The 9,366-nt window shown below is 42.7% G+C and overlaps 1 long non-coding RNA gene across 1 annotated transcript in view; it reads right to left on the bottom strand.

Moving 5' to 3' along the window:
• Positions 1 to 2,734: 2,734 nt before the first annotated feature.
• Positions 2,735 to 9,366, bottom strand: part of LOC105464179 (uncharacterized) — a 66,723-nt gene continuing 60,091 nt past the window's right edge. The window contains exons 13-15 of the long non-coding RNA XR_011607290.1: positions 7,461 to 9,305; positions 6,558 to 6,756; positions 2,735 to 2,822 (exon numbers count right to left, since the gene is read on the bottom strand). This is a non-coding gene — a long non-coding RNA (uncharacterized lncRNA). The remainder of the gene's footprint in view (positions 2,823 to 6,557; positions 6,757 to 7,460; positions 9,306 to 9,366) is intronic.

Genomic DNA, 9,366 nt, shown 5'->3' with positions numbered 1-9,366 from the left:
GGCAAGACACCTTCTTCACAAGGCGGCAGGAAGGAGAATGAACGCAGGCAGAGCGACCAAACACTTACAAAGCCATCAGATCTCATGAGAATTCACTCACTAGCCTGAGAACAGCATGGGGGAAATCCACCCCCATGATTCAATTGCCTTCACGTGGTCTCTCCCTTGGCATGTGGGGATTATGGGAATTACAATTCAAGATGAGATTTTGGGTGGAGACACAGCCAAAAATATTACTGCCTCTTTCTCATGGTGGTTTTTATAAGCTCTTTGGAGCCTGTCTCAGATCATCACTCAACTGGGCACCCCATGGTCACCTTCACCCCCTTCCTAATGAGAGCTCTGTCCCCTCAGGTGGTCCCGGAAAGAGCACTCAGAATAACACAGTGTAGCCGCCACATTTGGGCTACAGGAAACAGTCATGTGCTAGGGCAGGGAGGGCTGATCCCCACCCAACAGGAGGGACCTCACCTCTGCTTTGCCCAGACCTGAGAAGGGCATCAGTCAGTCTCTTCCACCAGAGTCCCTCTTGCAGAGAGCACATTTCAGAGCTCTCCAAGGGGCCTCTGGAAGCCCTCACTCCAGGCTCAGGAGGGAGGACGGCTCACCCAACCCTTCCCCAAGTAAAAAATCTGGTCTCACAGCACAGTACATCCCTTCCAAACAAGCCCCTCCCTAGATTCCTCTCCCCAAATTATCTTGACAGGCAGACCCATGTATGTCTGACAACCCAGAAGTTACCACCCTCATCCTAAAACTTTCTGCACAAACCGCCCTTTAATTTGCATATAATTAAAACTGAGTATAAATATGGCTGCAGAGCTCCTCTGAGCTGCAACTCTGGGCACACAGCCTGTGGGGTAGCCCTGCTCTGCAAAGAGCAGGACCTCTGCTGCTGCTGTGCACGGCCACTTCGATACAAGTTACTGACACCACTGACTCACCCTTGAATTATTTCCTGGGTAAAGCCAAGAACCCTCCTGGGCTAATCCCCAGTTTTGGATACTGGAGACTCAAAGGGGAAAGGGTAAGAAGAGGGTAAAGTATGAAAGACTACCTTTTAGGTGCACTGAACGCTACTCAAGTGATAGGTGCATTTAAATCATAGACTTCACCACTGTACAGTTCATCTATGTAACCAAAACCACTTGTACCCCTAAGGCCATTGAAATAAAAGACAATTTTAAAATCTTAAAATTAAAAATAGAAAACATTGTATCCCTGTGACAGGCACTGTGACAGGGAGACACAAATAGCATTCTTTGTCTCCGTAAGCCAAGCAGAACTTTGCTTTTATAAAGTGTAGCCTTTCTCGAAATTAAAGGTTACAGAAGGTCTCAGGCTTTTTTAAGGTACTTCTCTTATTTCACATGGAATAATAATAAGATAATCACTTATTGATCTTCACTTTTCTTCAAGCAGTAGAGATCTTACTCTGTTGCCCAGGTTGGACTCAAATTCCTGGGCTCAAGTGATCCTTCCACTTCAGCCTTCCAAGTTGCTGGGACTACAGGAAGTGCCACCATGCCTGGCTTAATCATCACTTACTGAACATCTACAACAATCTTCATGACAATGATACAAGTCACTTATGGTGTCCATTTGTATAAGAGAGTCCGAGGTTGGCCAAGTTAAGAGAAAGTCATATGACTGACATTTGATTACAAGTTCCTGATCTTCTACAATGTCTCAATGTCTCTTGGCCTCAAATTAAAACTTAGAGAAAGAAGCTTAAAAAAAACAAAATATAGATAATATTACCAAATTACACACTTTTCTGTTAAAAAAAAAAAAAAAGGAAAATATATACTATGAGAATGTTAGGTTTAGTTGCACTTTCTAGCACAGCACCACTGGTACGTGTTTCCCGGGATACTGTTGTGTTCTGTTTATTTTTATTTTAATGTCTCTCATTTTGACTTGCGGTCAAAATCACTTTCCTTGGCTAACGATTAGTTCATCTTTGCATTTTGTGTCAGTGCTAGTGATAAATCCACATAAATCTTGCAAGAAATTACATATTTCTATGTATCAGATTTTCATGTGAATTGTTAAGTTTGAGCAAGGTCAATGCACCCCTCTGCAGGCCTTAACTTTAGACAGGCTTCTTCCCAATCCAGATCCCTGAGTTCCCTTTTCTTAGAATGTTTACTTTAGAAAACTCATCATTATAAGTTCTTTCTCTGCCCCTTTGAGATGTAAATCATCTCCCAGCCTCTTGTCACTTGTACAACCCAAGACTGTCTTTCTCAAGGATCTGGGAGCCAACTCTGAAATTTAGTCATTCCAAAATACAGGGTCCCTGTTTCCCCATCTATGTGTGTGTGTATACATCTCTGTTTACATCTGTGTGCACATATGTATCTCTGTGTGTACACATATTTGTGTGTCTGGGGGTCTGTGTGTATCTGTGTATGTCTGTACATATATGTCAGTGTGTTCATGTATGTATCTGTGTGTGCACAAATGCATGTGCATGTATCTCTGTGTATGTATCTCTGCCTACATGGCAGGGTAGGAGCCTAACTTTAATAAATGCTAATTAACAAACACAGACAATTAAGCACAGTGGCCACCCTCCCCTCCAAAGTCCTCCAGTACTTCCTGCTAGCTCACCCCAGTGCTGACAAATTCTCCCCCATGTTTTAAGAGTTTATTTCTATGTCTCTCCCCTATTTGAATAGTCTCTTTCCCAAACTGCACTAACCTTGAATATAGTCTTCTTTGCTGTTCAGTGCAATTTTTTTTTTTTTTTGACAAGCTGAGGGAATCAAGATGCCATGAGATTCCTGTAAATAATTGAAGATGGATGTGCCATACTGCTGGAGAAACAATAAAAAAACCACTGCTCACTGCCTTTGCACACATGTAAGATGCCAGTAGTTAAGCTCATTTAGTCAAATATGCTGTCCTTCATTAAGTCATGCTTTATAATAACCAACTTCGAAAGCCATCATTATAAACATCAGTGCAATTGGGGAACAGACACGTTCGTTTTAAATCTCCATCTAGTTTATCTTCAAGCCACAATGTATGCCAAATAACTGAAGTCATTTTGTTAGTAAATCTGCATATCACCAGAGGGGAAAACAACTGGCACAGATATATCAGTAGCACAGACGAAGAAAGAAAAAGGAAGTACATGAAGTGTAACTAGAGAATAGCATCAATAAAGATGACAATATGATATCAGAAATCCAGCAGGAAATAATCAAATGAAGGGAAGAGGTAAAGATAAAGGGATATGGTAAAGTGTAAAAAAAAAAAAAAAAAAACTCCCTTCCCACCCCATCCCCCCCAAAAAAATTACTGCTTTACAGACAAAAAAGAAAATCCCAGAGAAAGAACAGGTTGCTTGGTCTTTTATGGAGATAAATAAGAGAATTCCTTCCCTCCAGGATCTTGCAATTCCAGAATACATTGCTCTATTACACACAGCAAAACAGTAAAAAGAAAAATAAGGGAGAGAGGAGAAATGACAGTCATTCCTCCCAGGTGACCAGGGAATTAGGGATGGGACCAGAGCTCCCAGAAATCAGGGACCCTGATTTACTCTTCAGCATTTCACTCCAATCCCCGCCCGCTTCATGCCAACAGAGCTAATTACTGAGCATCGTAATTATATTCTTCCTCGCTAAGTTTCCCCAGCAATTTCAATTAAATAAGGTTTCGTTCCTCTAAATCAAGTTCTTGCTGATCATAAAGCTCTTGCTGATGATAAATAAAACTCTTAATAATCTAGACTCAAAGCGAGATGCAGTCTCGTCCCCGGTGAATTCCCGCGCCCTGGAGAGTCCCTGTGAGTCTCGCTGCTCTCCCACAAAAGCTTGCTTCTGTGCAGTTGGATACTGTGGCTTTCCCACTGCTGAACGCATCCCTGCTGCCTTCTGAATGAGTCTACAACTCTTTGGGTTTAGGTTCCATTGTCATCATTTTTAAATGCATCCATTACTTGCAGATCGCTGAGTCAATATATAATGAAAAACTCAATTCAATTTAAGGGCAAAGCAATAAAATTCCCCAAAAAGATGGGTGGAATGATAAGCAGTACAGAAATGAAGAGAGATTGAAAAGAGTCCTAAGAGGTAAAGAAGATTAAAAGCAGGAAAGTTTCGCTTAAAGAGATCTACAAAACCCAGGCAGTGCCTTGGGAGAGAATTTCCATAGAATACCTGATTTCTTCCATTTCAATGGTACCAACGGGGACCTAAGGCCTATTCTGACCTTCACTGTCATTATGGGGAAAAGGTGAGTTCTGTCGTTGCTATAGCAACCTTCCTTTTCAGCCTTTTCCTCTCATTTTCCTCAATTCATCTTCTGTGAGTTGCTTATCTCCTCTCATTATCAAGTGACTAGCACCTCTTCATTTATTTTTTAAACCCGAGTTAAAGTCCCAGCTGTATCATGGAGGGTTCTGTCCACATTAGTGAAATAAAATCACTTCCTGTCATAAACTGCTGGCTCGTGGAGATGGGCTTTATTAAATAGCTCATGTTAATTGTGAGTTGACATCCCCTATTGGGTCATGCATGTGTGACCATGTTGGAAGAGAAGAATTTCAGATGAAGGGCCCATTTATTTGAACAGATCTGTCCTCCACAGTTCTACTAAATAAGCCCCAACTGTGGAGTTTCTACAGATCCTTCCATTTTGTATCTATCTTCTCATGGCATTTCAAGGGAAAAAAAATATGAGAGGAAAGAGGTGTCCCACTGAGGAGTGGTGGTTCCGTTCTCCCACTGATCAGTTATGTGATCTTTGGAGAATCAGTTCATCTGGCCGCACCTCAGTCTCCCCTTCCATTCAGTGAGCAGAGTAACGGCTCCCCTACCTGTGTCTCAGGGATGCTGTGACTGTTTGAAGAGATACCGTGTATCAAAATGGTATACCGACGTAAGCTAATATTACATAATTTAGATGTTTTCTACACCCATCAAGATTCATTTCAGAGGGCTGTTGGCTGTTCTTCAGTGACAGTCATGTGTTGCTTTCGTGAGTATAATTGGGCGGCGAGCCATGCGGCTTCCTGGATTAGTGAGTTTTTGTTTATGAAGTTTCCAATGTTTAGAATTTTTTCTCCATCTTTGCTAATTGGCTTTAAATGCTAGTAAGAAGAAGCTGCTACTGACAGTAAATTAAAATTGCCTGCATTTCATTCCTTTCCAAGCCTTGTTTACCCAAGCCAGAATTTATTTTTTGTTCAACATTTTAAAAACCTTTATTATGTTAGGTGGTAAAGCACAGAGAGAGGCATGCTCAATGCTTGAGCTCCTTTGGTTTTCTTGGATTCCGTGATGTTGTGTGTGTGCATGTGTGTGTGCATGTGTGTGCATGTGTGTGTGCATGTGTGTGTGCATGTGTGTGTGCATGTGTGTACACATGTGTGGGAGGACTGGGTATCATCTTGGATGCCTTTCAGGCCTCTTGACACAACCATAAAGGGAAAGCTTGGGGCTTGTAAAGAACTTTACCTACATCTTCTTCAATTAAACCAACCATTCTGTTGGTTTTTCTGTTTCCACTGATGAGTTTTCTTCTATTGTTATTGCATTTGTTTACTTGGGCTGCCATAAAACAAAATACCACAGACTGGATGGCTTTAACAACAGGAACTTATCCTATCTCAGCTTTTAATGTATAGTATATTTTCCTCAAGGTTTTATACCAATTTTAGGCATAACTGGCCCTTGCCATTTATAAGTTTTGGGTTCTGAAAAAAGTTACAACCTCTCTAAGCTTTGGTTTCTACCTCTCTACAAATGGAGAAAATATCGCTTCTGTGCAGGTTTTGTTGTGAGATCAAGGACATAACGTACAAAGCCTGGCACTCAGCAAACATGTCTGTGTGGGTAGATCCAATGTCCTGGGCCAATGCTGGACAGGCCCATTCCCTACATAGTCCTCAGAGAAAAACAGAACCTGGGACTCAGAGCCTAGGATTTGCGGCGTCCCCCCGAGAGTCAGTGACCCACAGTAGGGAGGAGCGAATATCCAGCCTGGGTCTCAGAGACCATCCTAGAATCTTAATCTTAGCACCCATCTTACTCTTTCAGTCAGATAACCCATATCAATTTAAAGATCTCTACAGGAAAAGAAAATGACAATTCCCTCGCCTCTCTTTCTCACACCCCACCCAATGCTACACCAGAGCTTTCAAACTCAAATCTGTGGGTATGAAAACCCTCTTGCTTACTTTTACTAAAAACAAGATAATCAGGGACAAAAGGTTTGATATCATGAGAACATTAACTGAAAAAGCAATTATTCAAATCAGCGGCTATGGAAAAAGGCATGAAGAATTAATTAGCGGCTCCATTTCAAGTTGGAGAGAGAGTGAACTACGGCAGAGCTGTTGGGATCACAAGCTCTGAAGTCAAGGTCCCTGGTCTCAAATTCCAGGCCCGCCATTTACCAGCGGCAAGGCATGGGTCCAGTTGCTTAACCCCTCATCCCCAGTTTCCTCCAAATGCAGTGGAAATAAAAAAATATATACAATGCACTTAGAACATCACCTGGTGAGTGGCAAACACTCAATGAACATTAGCTGCTGCACTTACCATTATGATCACTATCGCATAAAGGCCACAAGATGCAGGTGCAGCGATGACTCACGGTGAACGCAGACAGGTGTGAGCACCACACTGTGCTGCGGGACACCCTGAAGGTGACGAACAGGATGACATGGCTCCATCTCCATTGGACCCACCAAGTTTTAGGCAACCACTGCACATAATCTGAGCTCACATCATAGCCATCCTAAAAGGCAGACAGTTTCATCCCATTTTTGCTCATCAAATGAGTTATTAGCCTAAGGCCACAAAGCTAGCAGATGATGATGCAGGGATTCAAGCCCAAGCCTTTTTTTTTTTTACTAGAGCTTAATGAGAAGGTTTAATGACTAAACCATGGTGAAGAGCTCAAGGGAGCTTAGACCCTTGCCTCTTACCCACCCTACATCTTGTCTGAGCCTCTTCAGAAGAGACTGTGGTAGACAAGGTGGCTCCATTTCAGAAGAGTCCATTATGACTTTACGATTTCCCACACAAAGCACATGCAGTTCAATGTAACCACAATCATGTGAAAGGCACATTCCCTTCATGCCTAGACCCCAGCACCTGCCTTTGTGCCTTACTCCTTGCCTTCCTCTATCCTTTCCTTCCTTCCTTCCCTCCTTCATTCCCTCTGTCGTTTATCCCTCCCTTTCTTCCTTCTTTCCTTCTCTCCCTCCCATCCTCCTTCCTTTTTTCTTTCTTTTCCTTCCTCCCATCCTTCTCTCTTCCTCCCTTCTTTCCCATCCTCTCCTTTCTTCTTTCCTTCCTTCCTTCTCCTCTTCATTCCTTCTTTTTAATCACTCCTTGTTTCTCCTTCTGTGAAATGGGTATAATGACATTTTCCTGCCTCTGTATACCAAGGTTTTTATGTGAATTGAATGAATTCCTTCATAAGATATCTTTGCTTACATGATGAAGGTGGTGAGCTTCTGTTTTTTTTCTTTGTTTTGTGTTGTTTTTCTTCTTAAACTTCTTAACATCCCCAGACTCCAACTCTGCAAGATGGCAGGAAAGCCTTCAGCAGGAATTGCTCTGGAGAAGCTAGGAACCTCAACAACTGCACATCATTCACCATCAGCTGACCAGAATGCTCTGTGCAGAACAGAAAAGCTAAATACATTCCCTGGCTTGCAGCTTTACCTCATCAAAAAAGATGAAAGGCACAATCCTTGCTGCCTTTGCCACCTAATAGATAAAACTAGCATCGTATCTGGATTACAGGGAAAAAGAAAGCATCTCCTGGGCTGCTGCCACGCACACTCCTTATTCCTCCCCAGGCTATTCCATTCCAAAGGAGAAAACCAAACATTTCAAAAACCAAACACGGTCTCTTGAGCACAGAGGCCTCAAACAATGTTCTCATTGAAGATGTGTCACCCTAGAAAAGTTTATTTCCAGGGTTGTGCCAATCCCTACTAATAGGCAGTTTTGCAGGCAAGAACACGGTGCTGGTCAGAAAGTCCACATTGCCTGATGCTTGGTGCCTTCACTCATCTCAGTTAACATCTCAGATCATCTGCTTGGCTTTTCACGTTTGAATTTCCCCCTAGAAACTGCTTCAGGCACAGAGGGAGAGCTGTGATCATTTTTATTTTGTTTCATGTCCAACTGTTCCGTAATCCATCTATGAAAGAATTGTCAGCTTTAGTGGAATCCTTTTCCAAGCTTTTCATATTCATTGCGAAAGACATTCATTCTGTCGTTTTTCTGTTTCCACTGATCAGCTTTCTTCTACTGTTATTGCATTTGTTTACTTGGGCTGCCATAAAACAAAATACCAGAGACTGGGTGGCTTAAACAATAGGAACTTACTGTCTTACAGTCCTGGAGGCTGGAAGTCCAAGAACAATGCGTGGGCAGGTTTGGTTTCTCCTGAGGCCTTTCTTCTTGGGTTGCAGATGGCCATCTCTCAGCTGTGCTCTCATACGGCCTTTTCTCTGTGTACCTTCATCCCCAGTGTCTCTTCCTGTTCTTATAAGGCCACAGTCATATGAGGTAGGGCCCCTTGCTTTTGACTTCATTTCACCTTAATGATATGGCTTGGCCGTGTCCCCACCCCAATCTCACCTTGAATTGTAGTTCTCATAATTCCCACGTCATGGGAGGGAGCCAGTGGGAGATCATTGAATCCTGGGGGCAGTTGCCCCCATACTGTTCTTGCCTGAGTGAATAACTCTCATGAGATCTGATGGTTTTATAAATGGGAGCTCCGCTGCACAAGTTCTCTTTGTTGGCTGCCATGTAAGACATTCTTTTGCTTCTCCTTCATCTTCTGCCACATTAGTGAGGCCTCCCCAGCCACGTGGAACTGTGAGTCAATCAAACCTCTTTCCTTTTTAAACTACCTAGTCTCAGGCATGTCTTTATTAGCAGGGTGAGAATGGACTAATACACTTAATGACTTATTTAAAGCCCCTGTCTCCAAATACAGTCACATTAGGCATGAGGGCTCCATACATGAATTTCAGGAGGACATAATTCAGTCCTTAACAGTTACACAGTGTATTTCATTTCCATATCCTCGAGATGAAACTCTGTGGCTTCTTTGTTCTTCTGCTCTTATTTCCTGGGAAGGGGGCTTACAGGCAAGGTGAGGGTTGACTGGGTATCTTTAGGTGTGCAGGAGTCGTTTCTGGGCTGGGAGACATGGTCCTGGATACTCAGGTGTTGGTCCTGGCTGTGCAGGAGCTCTGTTGACAGGAGCAGATCCATTTTAGAACCATTGCTCTGACTTTGAGGAGTTCTCATGCTTCCCTGAAAACCACATAAAAATGAGAACATTATCAATTTGGACATTTCAAATGAGCAACCTAAA

The sequence above is a fragment of the Macaca nemestrina genome, chromosome 8, assembly GCF_043159975.1.
Source record: "Macaca nemestrina isolate mMacNem1 chromosome 8, mMacNem.hap1, whole genome shotgun sequence".
NCBI classification, from domain to species: domain Eukaryota; kingdom Metazoa; phylum Chordata; class Mammalia; order Primates; family Cercopithecidae; genus Macaca; species Macaca nemestrina.
Note: the sequence above shows the minus strand (reverse complement) of the source record. Positions and strands in the feature narration are given on the sequence as shown.